This window comes from Bombina bombina, chromosome 2 (genome assembly GCF_027579735.1).
Source record: "Bombina bombina isolate aBomBom1 chromosome 2, aBomBom1.pri, whole genome shotgun sequence".
Taxonomy (NCBI): Eukaryota; Metazoa; Chordata; class Amphibia; order Anura; family Bombinatoridae; genus Bombina; species Bombina bombina.
Window position 1 is genome coordinate 1,159,745,144 of NC_069500.1, and position 25,042 is coordinate 1,159,770,185.

Sequence of the window (25,042 nt, forward strand, 5' to 3'; positions counted from 1 at the left end):
CCTAGGATATTGTCTTTTCTACAAGAGGGTTTAGAAAAGGGTTTATCCGCTAGTTCTGTAAAGGGACAGATCTCAGCTCTGTCCATTTTGTTACACAAACGTCTGTCAGAAGTTCCAGACGTTCAGGCTTTTTGTCAGGCTTTGGCCAGGATTAAGCCTGTGTTTAAAACTGTTGCTCCGCCATGGAGTTTAAACCTTGTTCTTAACGTTTTACAGGGCGTTCCGTTTGAACCCCTTCATTCCGTTGATATAAAATTGTTATCTTGGAAAGTTCTATTTTTAATGGCTATTTCCTCGGCTCGAAGAGTCTCTGAGTTATCAGCCTTACATTGTGATTCTCCTTATCTGATTTTTCACTCGGATAAGGTAGTTCTGCGTACTAAACCTGGGTTCTTACCTAAGGTAGTCACTAACAGGAATATCAATCAGGAGATTGTTGTTCCATCCTTGTGTCCTAATCCTTCCTCAAAGAAGGAACGACTTCTGCACAATCTAGATGTAGTTCGTGCCCTAAAATTTTATTTACAGGCAACTAAAGATTTTCGACAAACATCTTCCCTGTTTGTCGTTTACTCTGGTCAGAGGAGAGGTCAAAAAGCTTTGGCTACCTCTCTCTCTTTTTGGCTTCGTAGCATAATACGTTTAGCCTATGAGACTGCTGGACAGCAGCCTCCTGAAAGAATTACAGCTCATTCCACTAGAGCTGTGGCTTCCACTTGGGCCTTTAAGAATGAGGCCTCTGTTGAACAGATTTGCAAGGCTGCAACTTGGTCTTCGCTTCATACTTTTTCCAAATTTTACAAATTTGACACTTTTGCTTCTTCGGAGGCTATTTTTGGGAGAAAGGTTCTTCAGGCAGTGGTTCCTTCTTTATAAAGATCCTGCCTATCCCTCCCGTCATCCGTGTACTTTTGCTTTGGTATTGGTATCCCAGAAGTAATGATGACCCGTGGACTGATCACACTTAACAGGAGAAAACATAATTTATGCTTACCTGATAAATTCCTTTCTCCTGTAGTGTGATCAGTCCACGGCCCGCCCTGTTTCTTATGGCAGGTCTAAATTTTTAAATTATACTCCAGTCACCACTGCACCCTTTAGCTTCTCCTTTCTCGTTGGTTCTTGGTCGAATGACTGGGTGTGACGTAGAGGGGAGGAGCTATATAGCAGCTCTGCTTGGGTGATCCTCTTGCACTTCCTGTTGGGGAGGAGTTAATATCCCAGAAGTAATGATGACCCGTGGACTGATCACACTACAGGAGAAAGGAATTTATCAGGTAAGCATAAATTATGTTTTTCTCTATCATATTCCAGCTATTTCAGTAAGACTAACACTTTCCTGAAGTGTATTCAGACCTATATGTTTTGGGTACTGGTGAAGCACGGCTGGTCACCCGTTGGGGTTCAAGCGCTGCTCAGACCTGGAGTCTTCTGGGGTATTTATTCCAGTTCCATCTCTAGGAACTGGGTTTTGGGGTTTTATTCAAGACTATTCATTGTTCCAAAGATAGAAAATCTTTTTGAATTTTCATATAAGTGTACCATCTTTTAGAATGGAGTTTGTATGGTCTATTCTGCCTTTTTGGTCAGTGATGGCATTATTTGTTTACAATGGATACAATAGATGCATATCTTCATTTTCTGTTTTCATTCAGATTATTTTATTTTCTGAGATTCTCTTTTTTTGACAAGTATTACCAATTTGTTGCTTTTCCTTCTGGTCTAGCGACAGCTCTAAGAATCTTTTCTAAGGTTCTCAGTGTTCCTTATTTGGACGGTATGGTGGTACTGGTTCAGTCTTTTCATTCTGTGGAATCTCATACGATTCAACTTTGTTGTCTCTTCAAGACATGGTTAGAGGATCTTCTTGTCAAAAGCTCCTTTATTTCTCACAAAAGGGTCACCTTTTTTTAGGTTTCCAGATTAATTGTGTCAATGTTTTTGTCTCTAACAGACAAGTGACAAGTTTATTGGGTTTCGTTTGTCGGAATTTTCAGTCTCTATTATTTCCTTCAAGTTGCTATATATGCATGGAAATTTTAGGTTTCATGGCTGCAGCATTGGATTCGATTCCCTTTGCTCATTTAGGGAACCTTTCCAGTTTTCTTATGCTGAATAATGGTGCAGGGATTCTAGGATATCACTTTTTATATCTTTGAATCCTAATGTTTAACTATATTTGATTTGGTGGTTAAGATCACCATCATTTAGTTCTATAGGTCTCTTCGGTTCTTTCAACCTGGACCATGATCTGCAGATGCGAGTCTTTTAGGTTGGGAGGCTGTCTGAGGATCTCTGTCAGCACAAGGGGTTTGGAAATCTCAGGAGGCGAGATTACCATTTCATATTTTTGGAACTCCGTGCATTCTCAGAGTTCTTCAGTTTGGTTTCTTTTTGAAGAAGAGACGTTTATTGTTTTCAGACAGACATTGTCACAACTGTGGCGTATGTCAATTATCAGGGTGGGACTATCAGTTCTTAGGCTGTGACAGAAATATCTTGGATATTTGCTTGGGCTAAATTCAGCTACTATCTAATTTCTGTGGTCTTTTTCCCAGGTATAGACATTGGGAACCGGATTATCTCTGTTATTCAAGCTTTACGTCCGGGAGAATGGTCTTTTTACCCAGATATGTTTTTCAATTTTTCAGATGTGAGGGCTTCCAGTAATAGATCTGTTGACATCTCATCTAAACAAGGAACTTCCCAGGGGCCTATTCAGGTTCGGGGATCCTCAGGCGGAAGTAGTGTATGCATTGACACTTCTTTGGAATTATCAATCTGCCTATATTTTTCCATCTCTGGTTCTTCTTTTAAAAAGTGATTTTCAAAATCATCAGAGTGCAATCTTTGGTGTGGCTGGTGGCTTTAGCATGACCACACAGGTTTTGGTTTATAGTTCTTGGTCGGATGTTCAGCTGCAATCTTGGTTACTTCCATTATAGCCAGACCTTATATCTTATCTTTCATTTTTTTTCATCAGGAACTCAAATTATTAATTTGATGGTATGAAAATTTAATGCTTAGTACTTAGTCATAGGAGTTTCTCTGACTCAGTAAGTAATACTATGTTGCAGGCTCGTAAATCTGTGTCTTTTATAGGATTTATTATCGAGTTTGGAAGATTTACATCTCATGATGCTCTTCTTATGAATTCTCTTGGCATTCTTTTAGAATTCCTAGAATTTTATAGTCTCTTCATAAGGTTTTGTCTGCATGTTCCTTGAAAGGACAAATCTCTGCTTTTCCTGTGCTGTTTCACAGTAAGAATGGCTAAATCTTTCTAATATTCTTTGTTTTGTTCAGGCTTTGGTTCATATCAAGCCTGTCATTAAGTCAATTTCTCCTCTTTGGAGTCTTAATTTGATTCTGAAGGCTTTACAGGCTCTTCTGTTTGAGCATATGCTTTCTTTGGACATTAATTACTTTTATGGAAAGTTTTGTTCTTTTTAGATATCTCTTCAACTAGAACAGTTTTAAATTATCTGTTCTTTCTTGTGAATCTCCTTGTTCTGATTTTTCATCAGGATAAGGTGGTTTTTCTTCATTTCAATTTTCACCTAAAGTTGTGAATTCTAACAACATTAGTGGAGGAATTATTGTCTTTTCATTGTGTCCTAATCTTAAGAATTCTTTGGTAAGATTCTTACATTCTTTGGATGTGGTAAGAGTTTTGAAATATTATGTTGAAGCTATTTAGATTTCAGACAGACTTCTAGTCTATTTGTTATCTTTTCTGGTTTTAGGAAAGGTCAGAAGGCTTCTGCCATTTCTTGGCATCTTGGTTAAGCTTTTGATTCATCATGCTTATTTGGAGTCGGGTTAATCCCCGTCTCAGAGGATTACGTCTCATTCTGCTAGGTAAATTTCTACTTCCTGGGCTTTTTAAGAATGAAGCTTCTGTTGATCAGATTTGCAAAGCAATTACTTGGTTTTCTTTGCATACTTTTACTAAATTCTACCATTTTGAGGTTTTCTCTTCTTAGAAGCAGATTTTGGTAGAATAGTACTTCAGGCAGCTGTTTCAGTTTGATTCTTCTGCTTATAATTTCAGTTTTTTTCATTTTAAAAATTGAAACTCTTGATTTTGGTAGTGGATTAATTTTTCAGCGGAATTGGCTGTCTTTATTTTATCCCTCCCTCTCTAGTGACTCTTGCATGGAAGTTCCACATCTTGGGTATCTGCTATCCCATACGTCACTAGCTCATGGACTCTTGCTAATTACATGAAAGAAAACATAATTTATGTAAGAACTTACCTGATAAATTCATTTCTTTCATATTAGCAAGAGTCCATGAGGCCCACCCTTTTTTTGTGGTGGTTATGATTTTTTTGTATAAAGCACAATTATTCCAATTACTTATTTTTGATGCTTTCGCTCCTTTCTTATCACCCACTTCTTGGCTATTCGTTAAACTGAATTGTGGGTGTGGTGAGGGGTGTATTTATAGGCATTTTAAGGTTTGGGAAACTTTGCCCCTCCTGGTAGGAATGTATATCCCATACGTCACTAGCTCATGGACTCTTGCTAATATGAAAGAAATGAATTTATCAGGTAAGTTCTTACATAAATTATGTTTTTTACATTTCTTATGTGTTTGTGTTTAGCTGTAATTTTCCTCTTACTCATTTACTGTAGCCACACATATTACATACCGTTTTTCTCGCCATTAAATGGACTTTCCAAAGATACCATTATTTTCATCATATCTTATAATTTACTATAAAAAAAATTATAAAATATGATGAAAAAATGGAAAAAACACACTTTTTCTAACTTTGACCCCCAAAATCTGTTACACATCTACAACCACCAAAAAACTCCCATGCTAAATAGTTTCTAAATTTTGTCCTGAGTTTACAAATACCCAATGTTTACATGTTCTTTGCTTTTTTTGCAAGTTATAGGGCAATACATACAAGTAGCACTTTGCTATTTCCAAACCATTTTTTTTTTTTTTAAATTAGTGATAGTTACATTGGATCACTGATATCTGTCGGGAATCTCTGAATATCCCTTGACATGTAAATATTTTTTTTTAGTAGACAACCCAAAGTATTGATCTAGGCCCATTTTGGTATATTTCATGCCACCATTTTACCGCCAAATGCGATCAAATAAAAAGAAAATTGTTAACTTTTTCAATAACTTTTTCACAAACTTTGGGTTTCTCACTGAAATTATTTACAACCAGCTTGTGCTTTTGTGGAAAAAAATGATTGTAAATGCTTCTCTGTGATCCCCTTTGTTCAGAAATAGCAGACATTTATGGCTTTGGCATTACTTTTTGGTAATTAGAAGGCCACACTTGTATTATGCCCAGCAGTGAAGGGGTTAATTAGGTAGCTTGTAGGGAGCGTGTAGGGTTAATTTTAGCTTTAGTGTAGTGTAGTAGACAACCCAGAATATTAATCTAGGCCCATTTTGGTATATTTCATGCCACCATATTACCGCCAAATGCAATCAAATTAAAAAAATCATTAACTTTTTCACAAACTTTAGGTTTCTCACTGAAATTATTTACAAACAGCTTGTGTAATTATGGCACAAATGGTTGTAAATGCTTCTCTGGGATCCCCTTTGTTCATAAATAGCAGACACATATGGCTTTGGCATTACTTTTTGGTAATTAGAAGGCTGCTAATTGCCGCTGTGCACCACACTTGTATTATGCCCAGCAGTGAAGGGGTTCATTTAGGTTGCTTGTAGGGTTAATTTTAGCTTTAGTGTAGAGATCAGCCTCCCACCTGACACATCCCACCCCCTGATCCCTCCCTGATCCCTCTCAAACAGCTCTCTTCCCTCCCCCACATCACAATTGTCACCGCCATCTTAAGTACTGGCAGAAAGTCTGCCGGTACTAAAATAAAAGGCATATTTCTTTTTATTATTATTATTTTTAATTTATATATTTTCTGCAGTGTTGGATCCCCCCTTAACCCCTAACCTCCCTGTCCTCCCCCCTAAACAGCTTTCTAACCCTCCCCATCTATGTATATGCCGCCATCTTGGGTTCTGGCAGCTGTCTGCCAGTACCCAGTTTGTTAAAAATGTGGGCTTTTTTAAATAAATACCCTATTTTTCTGTAGTGTAGCTGCCCACCATCAATACCCTACCCCCTCCCCCTCCCAGATCCCTTTGGAAACATTATCCCCCCTCCCTCTCCCTCCCTCTTTCCTCCCTCCTTCCTCCCTCCTTCCTTCCCAGATAGGGTTATTTGCTGCGCAATTGCGCATACTAACATTTCTCTTGCTGCGCAATTGCGCATACTAACATTTCACTTTCATGCAGAAATAGTGCAATCTCGCTAAAAATAGCGAGATCGCAGCAGATAGAAGCCCAGGACTGCAGTGACATACAGGGTACGTCGCTGGTCCTTAAGGGCATAACAACCAACGTTGTACAGAGTACGACGCTGGTCATTAAGGTCAATGCCAAAAGCACAGATGATGAGGGTGATGAGACTAACATCAGATTCAGGGGATTGGAAGAGGGCTGTGGAAGAAATGGGCAAGAGGTTCGTGCAGAGAGGATACCCAAGACAAATGGTAGAAGAGAGTGCACATCAGGTGGTAGCTGGGGGTAATGAGACTAAAAACCCAGTAAAAGAGGCAAAAAATAGATTGTACTTTGTGACAGACTACACAACAGACACATGGAAGTTGAGAAAAGCTGTACTGGATAATTGGAAGATTCTACAGGTTGACAAAAGGTTAGGGTCACTTGTAAAGGATATACCCATATTCTCTTATAGAAAGGGATGTAGTCTAAGAGACATGCTAGTACAGGCTGATCCGGTTGACAAGTATGAAACAAAGAGGAGACACTTTTTAACTAGGAAAGGTGGAGTATACCGCTGCCCACATGCGACAATTTAATATTGGGTGACACATTTTACCACAGCCACACAAGAAAGAGATAAGGATATAGCAGGCTATGAGTTGTGAATCCACATATGTTGTGTATGTGATTAAATGCCAATTTTAGAGAAATGTATGTTGGAAAAATGGAGTGTATGCTGAAAGAACGGATGGCAGTACACAGATCCAGCATTAGAGAGGCATTGGATTCAAGCAAGACAGATCAGCCTGTAGCACCGCATTTTTTAGATCACAAACACCCAGTTTCTAGTCTGAGATGTAGCCCTATTGACCAAATTCCTAAATTAAAGAGGGGTGGAAACAGGAAAAACCTGTTACTTCAAAGGTAGGCCCAATGTATAGTGGAATTAGACACAATAATACCAAGAAGCCTTAACGCAAACCTGTCCCTAACATGCTTTCTATAATATGCTTTCTATCATTACATGTCCAGGACCAAACAATATTTCTGGTGAAGAGTTATTGGAAATGTATATGTATATATTTAAATGGCTTAAAGATGTAAGCATGTGATTGTCTTGAGTGGTCAATACCTGAATATTATGTTCCTCCCTACAGAGCTGAGAAAAATGCTATGGAGTAAAGATAAAGGGTTTACCATTATCTTGCTGTCCAGTAGATGGTGATATGACTCCAGGTAAGAAGAAAAATGACACTGCATGGGAGACACAGCAGGTACTGGCACCTGACAATCATTATGCAATCAGTGGTGTGTATATAGTGGGAAAAGGGGAGTGAGATAGTTACCTTGAGAAAGGCCCAGGTGTGGGCTGAAACTTCGGATGTACTTACTAAAATAAAGATTGAGTTGAATTATAGAGCTGAGTCTTCATGAATTGTGTGTATATACAGAAAGAGGAGCACTCTCTCAGGAATGAAGACCAGCTCAGTTACTTGTTAGATTGTTCTATGGCGATTTACCACCTGGGAGTAGCTTCTTTAATCCCAATAATGCTTTTCACAGAGACCTTATTCGAAGTATTATAGCCTGATTCCGCTTAACAATGTCAGTTCAGCCCCGAAATACCAGGCAATTTCTCTCTAAACAAGGAATATGGCAACCCACGACAATCGCTTCGGCCTTCATTGGGCCTTGTTAATGAGATGTAATCATATTCTAGTCCATATCTAGATTCCCCTTTCCCTCTTAGGAAAACTAGGGAGCATTATCTTTCTGGGAAAAAAGGGGGAAACAAGACATATACTCCTTGCCCAATGTGCTTAGAAGAATATGACTGCACCTCCACACTAACAAAACTAATGTGTGTGCATTTATATGTGTGTGTGTGTGTGTGTGTGTGTGTGTGTGTGTGTGTGTGTATATATATATATATGTGTGTGTGTTGTTGCATAATTCGTTTTTCTGTTTTTGCTTTTACATTATGTTTGCTAAAAGAATGCATGCGTCCTAAGAACATTATTTATTCATTTGCTCTCTGTGTTACTATTGAACATGTATCATCATAGTTATCAACATATTTTAGTTGTTTTTGAAATTCAAGTGGGTGTATAATATTATTAGCAATCAGAAAATATATGTAATAATTTATGTAGTATATACTATGTTACCTTATTTTCTCTGTGTACATGATGCTTTATAATTTATTTTACTTGACATTTTTAAGATTGATTATAACACGTGTCTTTCCACTAAAGATTTTGAGCTTGCCATACACATATGGTATTATTTATCAAACTTATCGCTCAACTGCAAAATGTAGGTATTTATTTTTTTCAAATATCTCATCCTATTTTATAGCCAGAAAATTGATAAATTGCTGTTGTGTTTTCATATTTCAAAATTTAACTTATTAATACTATGAAAAATACTAGATTTAAAAACATTTCATATAAGTCAGTCGTGTTTTATTTTTTTTTCATTCTTTATACTGCCGCATACCTACCAATATTTTGCTCCAGTAAATTATCACTTGAGAAATGGCTTTGTGGTGGGAGTTGGTGTTTTTTTGTTGTTTATTTTAGCATAAGAGCTGGTTTAGGTGGTCTATGGGTGAGTTTTGGTTCTGACGCAGCAGCTCGGATCTCGGGAAAAGCTGTAGCATTTGGACTTTCCTACAATATGTATGATAATTGGGACCTCTGTAATACAGTATATTGAGTGAAATATGACCTTAGTTTTAAAAAAATAAAATAATAATTCCAATTTTTTGAGCCATCTTATTCCAGATGTTGCAATAATGTTTAAGTATTGGATGTTTTATAAGTGCCAGAACATTTTGTTAATTTATCAGGGGAAATATGCGGGCGTGGTAGTGCAGCATACATAGCTCATCTCATCATACTCCTTGTCTCTGATTTGAGCTCACTATCTGGTTTATTTATGTGGGTAAAAACATAAATGTGGTATTACATCATATATTTCTTTCATGTAATTAACAAGAGTCCATGAGCTAGTGACGTATGGGATATACATTCCTACCAGGAGGGGCAAAGTTTCCCAAACCTTAAAATGCCTATAAATACACCCCTCACCACACCCACAAATCAGTTTTACAAACTTTGCCTCCAAGGGAGGTGGTGAAGTAAGTTTGTGCTAGATTCTACGTTGATATGCGCTCCGCAGCAAGTTGGAGCCCGGTTTTCCTCTCAGCGTGCAGTGAATGTCAGAGGGATGTGAAGAGAGTATTGCCTATTGAATGCAGTGATCTCCTTCTACGGGGTCTATTTCATAAGGTTCTCTGTTATCGGTCGTAGAGATTCATCTCTTACCTCCCTTTTCAGATCGACGATATACTCTTATATTTACCATTTCCTCTACTGATTCTCGTTTCAGTACTGGTTTGGCTTTCTACAAACATGTAGATGAGTGTCCTGGGGTAAGTAAGTCTTATTTTCTGTGACACTCTAAGCTATGGTTGGGCACTTTATTTATAAAGTTCTAAATATATGTATTCAAACATTTATTTGCCTTGACTCAGAATGTTCAACTTTCCTTATTTCCAGACAGTCAGTTTAATATTTGGGATTATGCTTTAAATTATCATATTTTTTCTTACCTCAAAAATTTGACTTTTTTCCCTGTGGGCTGTTAGGCTCGCGGGGGCTGAAAATGCTTCATTTTATTGCGTCATTCTTGGCGCGGACTTTTTTGGCGCAAAAATTCTTTTCCGTTTCCGGCGTCATACGTGTCGCCGGAAGTTGCGTCATTTTTGACGTTATTTTGCGCCAAAAATGTCGGCGTTCCGGATGTGGCGTCATTTTTGGCGCCAAAAGCATTTAGGCGCCAAATAATGTGGGCGTCTTATTTGGCGCCAAAAAATATGGGCGTCGTTTTTGTCTCCACATTATTTCAGTCTCATTTTTCATTTGCTTCTGGTTGCTAGAAGCTTGATGTTTGGCATTTTTTTCCCATTCCTGAAACTGTCTTATAAGGAATTTGATCTATTTTGCTTTATATGTTGTTTTTTCTCTTACATATTGCAAGATGTCTCACGTTGCATCTGAGCCAGAAGATACTACAGGAAAACCACTGCCTGCTGGATCTACCAAAGCTAAGTGTATCTGCTGTAAACTTTTGGTAGCTATTCCTCCAGCTGTTGTTTGTAATAATTGTCATGACAAACTTGTTAAAGCAGATAATATTTCCTTTAGTGATGTACCATTGCCTGTTGCAGTTCCCTCAACATCTAAGGTGCAGAATGTTCCTGATAACATAAGAGATTTTGTTTCTGAATCCATAAAGAAGGCTTTGTCTGTTATTTCTCCTTCTAGTAAACGTAAAAAGTCTTTTAAATCTTCTCTCTCTACAGATGAATTTTTAAATGAACACCATCATTCTGATTCTTTGGACTCTTCTGGTTCAGAGGATTCTATCTCAGAGATTGATGCTGATAAATCTTCATATTTATTTAAGATGGAATTTATTCGCTCTTTACTTAAAGAAGTACTAATTGCTTTAGAAATAGAGGATTCTAGTCCTCTTGATACTAATTCTATACGTTTGGATAAGGTTTTTAAAGCTCCTGCGGTTATTCCAGAAGTCTTTCCTGTTCCTAATGCTATTTCTGCAGTAATTTCTAAGGAATGGGATAAATTGGGTAATTCATTTACTCCTTCTAAACGTTTTAAGCAATTATATCCTGTTCCACCTGACAGGTTAGAATTTTGGGACAAAATCCCTAAAGTTGATGGGGCTATTTCTACCCTTGCTAAACGTACTACCATTCCTACGTCAGATGGTACCTCGTTTAAGGATCCTTTAGATAGAAAAATTGAATCTTTTCTAAGAAAAGCTTATCTATGTTCAGGTAATCTTCTTAGACCTGCTATATCATTGGCTGATGTTGCTGCAGCTTCAACTTTTTGGTTGGAAACTCTAGCGCAACAAGTAACAAATCGTGATTCTCATGATATTATTATTCTTCTCCAGCATGCTAATAATTTCATCTGTGATGCCATTTTTGATATTATTAGAGTTGATGTTAGGTTTATGTCTCTGGCTATCTTAGCCAGAAGAGCTTTATGGCTTAAGACCTGGAATGCTGATATGGCCTCTAAATCAACTCTACTTTCCATTTCTTTCCAGGGAAACAAATTATTTGGTTCTCAGTTGGATTCTATTATTTCAACTGTTACTGGTGGGAAAGGAACTTTTTTACCACAGGATAAAAAGCCTAAAGGTAAAAACAGGGCTAACAATCGTTTTCGTTCCTTTCGTTTCAACAAAGAACAAAAGCCTGATCCTTCGTCCTCAGGAGCAGTTTCAGTTTGGAAACCATCTCCAGTCTGGAATAAATCCAAGCCTGCTAGAAAGGCAAAGCCTGCTTCTAAGTTCACATGAAGGTACGGCCCTCATTCCAGTTCAGCTGGTAGGGGGCAGGTTACGTTTTTTCAAAGAAATTTGGATCAATTCTGTTCACAATCTTTGGATTCAGAACATTGTTTCAGAAGGGTACAGAATTGGTTTCAAGATGAGACCTCCTGCAAAGAGATTTTTTCTTTCCCATGTCCCAGTAAATCCAGTGAAAGCTCAAGCATTTCTGAATTGTGTTTCAGATCTAGAGTTGGCTGGAGTAATTATGCCAGTTCCAGTTCCGGAACAGGGGATGGGGTTTTATTCAAATCTCTTCATTGTACCAAAGAAGGAGAATTCCTTCAGACCAGTTCTGGATCTAAAATTATTGAATCGTTATGTAAGGATACCAACGTTCAAGATGGTAACTGTAAGGACTATATTGCCTTTTGTTCAGCAAGGGAATTATATGTCCACAATAGATTTACAGGATGCATATCTGCATATTCCGATTCATCCAGATCACTATCAGTTCCTGAGATTCTCTTTTCTAGACAAGCATTACCAATTTGTGGCTCTACCGTTTGGCCTTGCTACAGCTCCAAGAATTTTCACAAAGATTCTCGGTGCCCTTCTGTCTGTAATCAGAGAACAGGGTATTGTGGTATTTCCTTATTTGGACGATATCTTGGTACTTGCTCAGTCTTTACATTTAGCAGAGTCTCATACGAATCGACTTGTGTTGTTTCTTCAAGATCATGGTTGGAGGATCAATTTACCAAAAAGTTCTTTGATTCCTCAAACAAGGGTAACCTTTCTGGGTTTCCAGATAGATTCAGTGTCCATGACTCTGTCTTTAACAGACAAGAGACGTCTAAAATTGATTACAGCCTGTCGAAACCTTCAGTCTCAATCATTCCCTTCGGTAGCCTTATGCATGGAAATTCTAGGTCTTATGACTGCTGCATCGGACGCGATCCCCTTTGCTCGTTTTCACATGCGACCTCTTCAGCTCTGTATGCTGAACCAATGGTGCAGGGATTACACGAAGATATATCAATTAATATCTTTAAAACCGATTGTTCGGCACTCTCTAACGTGGTGGACAGATCACCTTCGTTTAATTCAGGGGGCTTCTTTTGTTCTTCCGACCTGGACTGTAATTTCAACAGATGCAAGTCTCACAGGTTGGGGAGCTGTGTGGGGATCTCTGACGGCACAAGGAGTTTGGGAATCTCAGGAGGTGAGATTACCGATCAATATCTTGGAACTCCGTGCAGTTTTCAGAGCTCTTCAGTTTTGGCCTCTTCTGAAGAGAGAATAGTTCATTTGTTTTCAGACAGACAATGTCACAACTGTGGCATAAATCAATCATCAAGGAGGGACTCACAGTCCTCTGGCTATGAAAGAAGTATCTCGAATTTTGGTTTGGGCGGAATCCAGCTCCTGTCTAATCTCTGCGGTTCATATCCCAGGTGTAGACAATTGGGAAGCGGATTATCTCAGTCGCCAAACGTTGCATCCGGGCGAATGGTCTCTTCACCCAGAGGTATTTCTTCAGATTGTTCAAATGTGGGGGCTCCCAGAGATAGATCTGATGGCCTCTCATCTAAACAAGAAACTTCCCAGGTATCTGTCCAGATCCCGGGATCCTCAGGCGGAGGCAGTGGATGCATTATCACTTCCTTGGAAGTATCATCCTGCCTATATCTTTCCGCCTCTAGTTCTTCTTCCAAGAGTAATCTCCAAGATTCTGAGGGAATGCTCGTTTGTTCTGCTAATAGCTCCGGCATGGCCTCACAGGTTTTGGTATGCGGATCTTGTCCGGATGGCATCTTGCCAACCATGGACTCTTCCGTTAAGACCAGACCTTCTGTCACAAGGTCCTTTTTTCCATCCGGATCTGAAATCCTTAAATTTAAAGGTATGGAGATTGAACGCTTGATTCTTGGTCATAGAGGTTTCTCTGACTCCGTGATTAATACTATGTTACAGGCTCGTAAATCTGTATCTCGAGAGATATATTATAGAGTCTGGAAGACTTATATTTCTTGGTGTCTTTCTCATCATTTTTCTTGGCATTCTTTTAGAATACCGAGAATTTTACAGTTTCTTCAGGATGGTTTAGATAAGGGTTTGTCCGCAAGTTCTTTGAAAGGACAAATCTCCGCTCTTTCTGTTCTTTTTCACAGAAAAATTGCTATTCTTCCTGATATTCATTGTTTTGTACAAGCTTTGGTTCGTATAAAACCTGTCATTAAGTCAATTTCTCCTCCTTGGAGTTTGAATTTGGTTCTGGGAGCTCTTCAAGCTCCTCCGTTTGAACCTATGCATTCATTGGACATTAAATTACTTTCTTGGAAAGTTTTGTTCCTTTTGGCCATCTCTTCTGCTAGAAGAGTTTCTGAATTATCTGCTCTTTCGTGTGAGTCTCCTTTTCTGATTTTTCATCAGGATAAGGCGGTGTTGCGAACTTCTTTTGAATTTTTACCTAAAGTTGTGAATTCCAACAACATTAGTAGAGAAATTGTGGTTCCTTCATTATGTCCTAATCCTAAGAATTCTAAGGAGAAATCATTGCATTCTTTGGATGTTGTTAGAGCTTTGAAATATTATGTTGAAGCTACGAAATCTTTCCGTAAGACTTCTAGTCTATTTGTTATCTTTTCCGGTTCTAGGAAAGGCCAGAAAGCTTCTGCCATTTCTTTGGCATCTTGGTTGAAATCTTTAATTCATCTTGCCTATGTTGAGTCGGGTAAAATTCCGCCTCAGAGAATTACAGCTCATTCTACTAGGTCAGTATCTACTTCCTGGGCGTTTAGGAATGAAGCTTCGGTTGACCAGATCTGCAAAGCAGCAACTTGGTCCTCTTTGCATACTTTTACTAAATTCTACCATTTTGATGTATTTTCTTCTTCTGAAGCAGTTTTTGGTAGAAAAGTTCTTCAGGCAGCGGTTTCAGTTTGAATCTTCTGCTTATGTTTTTTGTTAAACTTTATTTTGGGTGTGGATTATTTTCAGCAGGAATTGGCTGTCTTTATTTTATCCCTCCCTCTCTAGTGACTCTTGTGTGGAAAGATCCACATCTTGGGTAGTCATTATCCCATACGTCACTAGCTCATGGACTCTTGTTAATTACATGAAAGAAAACATAATTTATGTAAGAACTTACCTGATAAATTCATTTCTTTCATATTAACAAGAGTCCATGAGGCCCACCCTTTTTGTGGTGGTTATGATTTTTTTGTATAAAGCACAATTATTCCAATTCCTTATTTTATATGCTTCGCACTTTTTTTCTTATCACCCCACTTCTTGGCTATTCGTTAAACTGATTTGTGGGTGTGGTGAGGGGTGTATTTATAGGCATTTTAAGGTTTGGGAAACTTTGCCCCTCCTGGTAGGAATGTATATCCCATACGTCACTAGCTCATGGACTCTTGTTAATATGAAAGAAATGAATTTATCAGGTAAGTTCTTACATAAATTATGTTTTTTAACGTAAATTCTGCTGCTTACTTTAGTCAATGCTGAGGCCTGTTTTTCCCCCAGAGTACAGTGTTTGTCAGAGGGTTGTATATGGGGTATGGCTGGTGGATCTTTGTTTCACCTCATGCAAGAATATGTCACAGACCTTCCATAATTGGTCTGTGACATATTCTAGTATTCCATAACCTCCGCTAATATGTTTTAGTACTGGTTTGACATTCTTCTGGTTTACTGGTAGATGAGTGTCTGTTGGTAAGTATCATATTTTTATCTATATGACACTCTATAGCTTTATGTGGGTATTTATAGATCTATATTGGTTTATATATACAGCCCTTGGGACAAAATCAATATTTGATTCCCCTTTTGTTAGATTTTTTGATTGCACTTAGTTTGAATTTTTTACCGCGCATCATCCTTTGGTTCTGCGCTCCTCAGGTTAGCACTCTTGAGCCCTCAGTATTGCATACATTTGGGTTTTCTTGAGCGCTCTGGAGCGTTATATTTTTCCACGCTTTTTGGTTTCAGGTTAAAGCACGGCGGTTTTGCACACGTATGCCCTTTGGTACGAGCATGGTGTGTTGCTTCTTATTAAGACAGCTGATGTGCTCCATGTGTGTAGGTGCTTTTTTAACCGGATACAATAAAGTATTTTTGTTTTATTTTGAACCTCTAATGTGCAGCCTTATCTCCTTTCTACGTTAAGTGATATGAAGCCTGCTGCCACTGAACTCTGCAGCAAAAGCGGGTTCTGACACTCTTCACAGTTTGGTAGTCTGATGGAAGAGCCTGGGTATGGCGGATGCCCTGTTATCTACCTGAACGCATAGTTCTTCCTTTAAAGTTTCATGGAGGAGGGATAATGGTCTGGTGCTTTTTTTCAGAGTTAGGTATAGGCCCCTTAGTTCCAGTGAAGGATCATATTAATGATACAAGGATACTAAAATATTTTAGGCAATTGGGTGCTCAATATGTTAACCATTCTGGTCTTAAAAGCGTTAATAATAAAATCATTTTAATCTTTTATTCTCTTGGTGGACTCTTGTGCTTTTTGGAGGAGGATTTAAAGGGACATTGTACACTAGATTTTTTATTTGCATAAATGTTTTGTAGATGATCTATTTATATAGCGCATTGCGAGTGTTTTTGTAAAAATGTATAGTTTTGCTTTTTTTTTTTTTATAGCATTGTGCTGATTTTCAGGCTCCTAACCAAGCCCCAACATTTTACATGTATATTGATGTCTACAGATACCTGCAGATCCTGTTTGTATAATCTGTCTTTTCATATGCAGGGGAGAGGGGGAGTGTCTGCTGTTCATGTTTTCCCAACCCCTTTTAGTGGGTGTCCCAGCCTAACCTCATCAACAGTTTTTAAAGGCTTTATACTGGATTTTTAGATCAGTATCTGTGCATATTCTTTGTAGTAGTGTCTATTACATGCAGTTATATATCATTTGGTGTATACTGTCCCTTTAAGCCATGTTTTAATGCAAACAAGAAAAAAGATTTTCTTTCATGTAATTAACAAGAGTCCATGAGCTAGTGACGTATGGGATATACATTCCTACCAGGAGGGGCAAAGTTTCCCAAACCTTAAAATGCCTATAAATACACCCCTCACCACACCCACAAATCAGTTTTACAAACTTTGCCTCCAAGGGAGGTGGTGAAGTAAGTTTGTGCTAGATTCTACGTTGATATGCGCTCCGCAGCAAGTTGGAGCCCGGTTTTCCTCTCAGCGTGCAGTGAATGTCAGAGGGATGTGAGGAGAGTATTGCCTATTGAATGCAGTGATCTCCTTCTACGGGGTCTATTTCATAAGGTTCTCTGTTATCGGTCGTAGAGATTCATCTCTTACCTCCCTTTTCAGATCGACGATATACTCTTATATTTACCATTTCCTCTACTGATTCTCGTTTCAGTACTGGTTTGGCTTTCTACAAACATGTAGATGAGTGTCCTGGGGTAAGTAAGTCTTATTTTCTGTGACACTCTAAGCTATGGTTGGGCACTTTATTTATAAAGTTCTAAATATATGTATTCAAACATTTATTTGCCTTGACTCAGAATGTTCAACTTTCCTTATTTCCAGACAGTCAGTTTCATATTTGGGATTATGCTTTAAATTATCATATTTTGTCTTACCTCAAAAATTTGACTTTTTTCCCTGTGGGCTGTTAGGCTCGCGGGGGCTGAAAATGCTTCATTTTATTGCGTCATTTTTGGCGCGGATTTTTTTGGCGCAAAAATTCATTTCCGTTTCCGGCGTCATACGTGTCGCCGGAAGTTGCGTCATTTTTTGACGTTATTTTGCGCCAAAAATGTCGGCGTTCCGGATGTAGCGTCATTTTTGGCGCCAAAAGCATTTAGGCGCCAAATAATGTGGGCGTCTTATTTGGCGCCAAAAAATATGGGCGTCGCTTTTGTCTCCACATTATTTCAGTCTCATTTTCATTTGCTTCTGGTTGCTAGAAGCTTGATGTTTGGCATTTTTTTCCCATTCCTGAAACTGTCTTATAAGGAATTTGATCTATTTTGCTTTATATGTTGTTTTTTCTCTTACATATTGCAAGATGTCTCACGTTGCATCTGAGCCAGAAGATACTACAGGAAAACCACTGCCTGCTGGATCTACCAAAGCTAAGTGTATCTGCTGTAAACTTTTGGTAGCTATTTCTCCAGCTGTTGTTTGTATTAATTGTCATGACAAACTTGTTAAAGCAGATAATATTTCCTTTAGTGATGTACCATTGCCTGTTGCAGTTCCCTCAACATCTAAGGTGCAGAATGTTCCTGATAACATAAGAGATTTTGTTTCTGAATCCATAAAGAAGGCTTTGTCTGTTATTTCTCCTTCTAGTAAACGTAAAAAGTCTTTTAAATCTTCTCTCTCTACAGATGAATTTTTAAATGAACACCATCATTCTGATTCTTTGGACTCTTCTAGTTCAGAGGATTCTGTCTCAGAGATTGATGCTGATAAATCTTCATATTTATTTAAGATGGAATTTATTCGCTCTTTACTTAAAGAAGTACTAATTGCTTTAGAAATAGAGGATTCTAGTCCTCTTGATACTAATTCTATACGTTTGGATAAGGTTTTTAAAGCTCCTGCGGTTATTCCAGAAGTCTTTCCTGTTCCTAATGCTATTTCTGCAGTAATTGCTAAGGAATGGGATAAATTGGGTAATTCATTTTCTCCTTCTAAACGTTTTAAGCAATTATATCCTGTTCCGCCTGACAGGTTAGAATTTTGGGACAAAATCCCTAAAGTTGATGGGGCTATTTCTACCCTTGCTAAACGTACTACCATTCCTACGTCAGATGGTACCTCGTTTAAGGATCCTTTAGATAGAAAAATTGAATCTTTTCTAAGAAAAGCTTATCTATGTTCAGGTAATCTTCTTAGACCTGCTATATCATTGGCTGATGTTGCTGCAGCTTCAACTTTTTGGTTGGAAACTCTAGCGCAACAAGTAACAAATCGTGATTCTCATGATATTATTATTCTTCTCCAGCATGCTAATAATTTCATCTGTGATGCCATTTTTGATATTATTAGAGTTGATGTTAGATTTATGTCTCTGGCTATCTTAGCCAGAAGAGCTTTATGGCTTAAGACTTGGAATGCTGATATGGCTTCTAAATCAACTCTACTTTCCATTTCTTTCCAGGGAAACAAATTATTTGGTTCTCAGTTGGATTCTATTATTTCAACTGTTACTGGTGGGAAAGGAACTTTTTTACCACAGGATAAAAAATCTAAAGGTAAAAACAGGGCTAACAATCGTTTTCGTTCCTTTCGTTTCAACAAAGAACAAAAGCCTGATCCTTCGTCCTCAGGAGCAGTTTCAGTTTGGAAGCCATCTCCAGTCTGGAATAAATCCAAGCCTGCTAGAAAGGCAAAGCCTGCTTCTAAGTTCACATGAAGGTACGGCCCTCATTCCAGTTCAGCTGGTAGGGGGCAGGTTACGTTTTTTCAAAGAAATTTGGATCAAATCTGTTCACAATCTTTGGATTCAGAACATTGTTTCAGAAGGGTACAGAATTGGTTTCAAGATGAGACCTCCTGCAAAGAGATTTTTTCTTTCCCATGTCCCAGTAAATCCAGTGAAAGCTCAAGCATTTCTGAATTGTGTTTCAGATCTAGAGTTGGCTGGAGTAATTATGCCAGTTCCAGTTCCGGAACAGGGGATGGGGTTTTATTCAAATCTCTTCATTGTACCAAAGAAGGAGAATTCCTTCAGACCAGTTCTGGATCTAAAATTATTGAATCGTTATGTAAGGATACCAACGTTCAAGATGGTAACTGTAAGGACTATATTGCCTTTTGTTCAGCAAGGGAATTATATGTCCACAATAGATTTACAGGATGCATATCTGCATATTCCGATTCATCCAGATCATTATCAGTTCCTGAGATTCTCTTTTCTAGACAAGCATTACCAATTTGTGGCTCTACCGTTTGGCCTTGCTACAGCTCCAAGAATTTTCACAAAGATTCTCGGTGCCCTTCTGTCTGTAATCAGAGAACAGGGTATTATGGTATTTCCTTATTTGGACGATATCTTGGTACTTGCTCCGTCTTTACATTTAGCAGAGTCTCATACGAATCGACTTGTGTTGTTTCTTCAAGATCATGGTTGGAGGATCAATTTACCAAAAAGTTCTTTGATTCCTCAAACAAGGGTAACCTTTCTGGGTTTCCAGATAGATTCAGTGTCCATGACTCTGTCTTTAACAGACAAGAGACGTCTAAAATTGATTACAGCTTGTCGAAACCTTCAGTCACAATCATTCCCTTCGGTAGCCTTATGCATGGAAATTCTAGGTCTTATGACTGCTGCATCGGACGCGATCCCCTTTGCTCGTTTTCACATGCGACCTCTTCAGCTCTGTATGCTGAACCAATGGTGCAGGGATTACACGAAGATATCTCAATTAATATCTTTAAAACCGATTGTTCGACACTCTCTAACGTGGTGGACAAATCACCATCGTTTTATTCAGGGGGCTTCTTTTGTTCTTCCGTCCTGGACTGTAATTTCAACAGATGCAAGTCTCACAGGTTGGGGAGCTGTGTGGGGATCTCTGACGGCACAAGGAGTTTGGGAATCTCAGGAGGTGAGATTACCGATCAATATTTTGGAACTCCGTGCAATTTTCAGAGCTCTTCAGTTTTGGCCTCTTCTGAAGAGAGAATCGTTCATTTGTTTTCAGACAGACAATGTCACAACTGTGGCATACATCAATCATCAAGGAGGGACTCACAGTCCTCTGGCTATGAAAGAAGTATCTCGAATTTTGGTTTGGGCGGAATCCAGCTCCTGTCTAATCTCTGCGGTTCATATCCCAGGTGTAGACAATTGGGAAGCGGATTATCTCAGTCGCCAAACGTTGCATCCGGGCGAATGGTCTCTTCACCCAGAGGTATTTCTTCAGATTGTTCAATTGTGGGGGCTCCCAGAGATAGATCTGATGGCCTCTCATCTAAACAAGAAACTTCCCAGGTATCTGTCCAGATCCCGGGATCCTCAGGCGGAGGCAGTGGATGCATTATCACTTCCTTGGAAGTATCATCCTGCCTATATCTTTCCGCCTCTAGTTCTTCTTCCAAGAGTAATCTCCAAGATTCTGAGGGAATGCTCGTTTGTTCTGCTAATAGCTCCGGCATGGCCTCACAGGTTTTGGTATGCGGATCTTGTCCGGATGGCATCTTGCCAGCCATGGACTCTTCCGTTAAGACCAGACCTTCTGTCACAAGGTCCTTTTTTCCATCCGGATCTGAAATCCTTAAATTTAAAGGTATGGAGATTGAACGCTTGATTATTGGTCATAGAGGTTTCTCTGACTCCGTGATTAATACTATGTTACAGGCTCGTAAATCTGTATCTCGAGAGATATATTATAGAGTCTGGAAGACTTATATTTCATGGTGTCTTTCTCATCATTTTTCTTGGCATTCTTTTAGAATACCGAGAATTTTTCAATTTCTTCAGGATGGTTTGGATAAGGGTTTGTCCGCAAGTTCTTTGAAAGGACAAATCTCTGCTCTTTCTGTTCTTTTTCACAGAAAGATTGCTATTCTTCCTGATATTCATTGTTTTGTACAAGCTTTGGTACGTATAAAACCTGTCATTAAGTCAATTTCTCCTCCTTGGAGTTTGAATTTGGTTCTGGGAGCTCTTCAAGCTCCTCCGTTTGAACCTATGCATTCATTGGACATTAAATTACTTTCTTGGAAAGTTTTGTTCCTTTTGGCCATCTCTTCTGCTAGAAGAGTTTCTGAATTATCTGCTCTTTCGTGTGAGTCTCCTTTTCTGATTTTTCATCAGGATAAGGCGGTGTTGCGAACTTCTTTTGAATTTTTACCTAAAGTTGTGAATTCCAACAACATTAGTAAAGAAATTGTGGTTCCTTCATTATGTCCTAATCCTAAGAATTCTAAGGAGAAATCATTGCATTCTTTGGATGTTGTTAGAGCTTTGAAATATTATGTTGAAGCTACGAAATCTTTCCGTAAGACTTCTAGTCTATTTGTTATCTTTTCCGGTTCTAGGAAAGGCCAGAAAGCTTCTGCCATTTCTTTGGCATCTTGGTTGAAATCTTTAATTCATCTTGCCTATGTTGAGTCGGGTAAAACTCCGCCTCAAAGAATTACAGCTCATTCTACTAGGTCAGTATCTACTTCCTGGGCGTTTAGGAATGAAGCTTCGGTTGACCAGATCTGCAAAGCAGCAACTTGGTCTTCTTTGCATTCTTTTACTAAATTCTACCATTTTGATGTATTTTCTTCTTCTGAAGCAGTTTTTGGTAGAAAAGTTCTTCAGGCAGCGGTTTCAGTTTGAATCTTCCGCTTATGTTTTTTGTTAAACTTTATTTTGGGTGTGGATTATTTTCAGCAGGAATTGGCTGTCTTTATTTTATCCCTCCCTCTCTAGTGACTCTTGTGTGGAAAGATCCACATCTTGGGTAGTCATTATCCCATACGTCACTAGCTCATGGACTCTTGTTAATTACATGAAAGAAAACATAATTTATGTAAGAACTTACCTGATAAATTCATTTCTTTCATATTAACAAGAGTCCATGAGGCCCACCCTTTTTTGTGGTGGTTATGATTTTTTTGTATAAAGCACAATTATTCCAATTCCTTATTTTATATGCTTCGCACTTTTTTATCACCCCACTTCTTGGCTATTCGTTAAACTGATTTGTGGGTGTGGTGAGGGGTGTATTTATAGGCATTTTAAGGTTTGGGAAACTTTGCCCCTCCTGGTAGGAATGTATATCCCATACGTCACTAGCTCATGGACTCTTGTTAATATGAAAGAAATGAATTTATCAGGTAAGTTCTTACATAAATTATGTTTTTTTAAAAATATGTTTATTACAGAAAGCACATACTTAGGATAGTTTACAAAGTGGAAGGAGGCATCCTTTGTATGTAGTTTTCTGCATTAAGCTTTGCATTTTAGTACAATTACTGTGGAAAATGATTATATATATATATATATATATATATATAAAAAAATAGGCAGATAGGTCTTTAAAGGGACATAAATCCCAAATATTTTCTTTCATGATTCAGATAGAGCATACAATTTTAAACAACTTTCCAACTTACTTCTATTATCAAATGTTCTTCAATTTGATAATATAAGTCAATTGGAAGCATTTTTATAATTGTGTTCTCTATCTGAATCATGAAAGAACATTTTTGGGTTTCATGTCCCTTTAAGTGTAGCGCCATAAGCATTCCGTTTTCCTCAATAGAATGTACCTAATACTGGATTTTGTGATATCACTTGTGCTGTGTGTTATAAATGCTAGGAAGGCAGTCACCGTTGCTTTTGCTTGGTAATCCCAATTACATACTTATTAATTAGGCAATGTAACACTGTGCTGTCTTGTGTAAAATACATGAAAATATATTCAGTATGAAGAAGCAGAGGAAATTAGCTTTGTGACCAAAAAAGTATAAAACAAATTTGTTCTTATTAACCCGAGGTTATCTTTATTCTTGTTTAAATAAATCAGTATTAAAATAGGCTCCTGAATGGTCTTGTTAAACGGCACTGGTTTGTATAATAAAGGGGGGAAAATAACATCCTGCCCTTTACAAGCCATGGGATTTATAAGAGGATTATTCTTTCTGACTTCCCTAGTAAAAGGGTCATTATACAAAGCAGGAAGATTTACAAACTAGACGTGTAGATTTCTTGCCTACAGTGAGATCATAAATTGTGATATATGTTTTCCATTGTAAGTAACTTAGTTCATTGGCCATTTTGGAAAATGTTTCTACTATATTTTTCATTTCAACTTCTTGACATAATGACATTTAAAACCCTATATTAGTAAGTCTAGCAAAAATAATACTTGTTTAACATCCTTAAATCTACTATATATTGCTAATGGATGCTAAGTAATTAAGTTAAACCATGTATGCATACAAGCAATTAATTTTACTATAAGTATAAAATTATTCCTTTGTGTTCTATTTGAAATGATCATATGGTTCATTAAAATTGTTGGGTTTTTTTTTAGTCAAGTATACTCTATGAGGTATTAATGTTCCTTTAAATAACCATACTAAGTACAAAGATCTGGAATATATATAGATATTGAGGTGAAAAGGCTGTAGCCAGTGGCGTATTTAGGTTTTGTGCTGCCCTAGGCACTCAAAATTCTGCAGCCCCCCCACCCCCACCCCACTCAGTTTTAGGATGTTTTTCGGCCATAATATTTTTTGGTTGGGGTATAATGTGACTTTTTTAAGATTAGGACACAAGGAAGGGACAATTATTTCCCAAATGTTGTTAGAATTCACATTCACACATTTACACACACACACACACACACATATTTACACACTCACATATTTACACACACACACACAATACATTCACACATTTACACACACACGCGCACACACACACACATATTTACACACTCACATATTTACACACACACACACAAAATACATTCACACATTTACACACACACACACACACACACACACACATATTTACACACACACAAAATACGTTCACACATTTACACACACACATACATATTTACACACACACAAAATACATTCACACATTTAAAAACACATATTTACACACGCACAAAATACATTCACACATTTACTCACACACACACACACAAAATACATTCACACATTTACACACACACACAAAAAACATTCACATATATAGCACAATATTTTTTCCAAGTTGCTTTATTTAGTTTCTCACTCTGACTGAGTGTAGAGTGAGAAAAATTGCTGCCCCCTCCCAAGCTGCCGCCCTAGGCCCGTGCCTTGTCTGCCTAGGCGGTAGCCATACTATTTTCAGATTCATCAACACTACAAACATCTAAAAACAAAGGGGTTTCTTCAACCCCCTAAAATAATCTGGGATGGGCCCCCATATTTACAAAACAAAACAAAAAACTCAGGGAAAGTCCAGACCTTGTCCACTGTATAGGAATATGCTAAGATCTGGTGTCCTAGAACATCCTTTCCAACTTACACCAACTAAAAAATAACCAGCCATTACAAGTGGATGGTTATTGCTCGCGGTAGCAATTAGCGATTATAAAATTAATCACATCTCAGATCTCTGGTTAATTTTATAAATGTGCCCTAAATGCCCCCAAAATACAGTGTAATATATTGTATTAGAAAATAAAGATAGTTGTATCTTTATTTTTTAATAAATTAACTGCATGTCTCATGGCAGGAGAATAAGGCTCCCATTGGATCCTATAGAAGTGCGCTATCGTGAGTGCAATGCTTCCTAGCAATGCAAACGCGAGCTTGCATTCTCATTGCGCTCAACTTATAATACCAGCACACATTAGCGTGTGCTGGTATTACTCGGTGGAGCGCAAATATCGCTTTCGTAA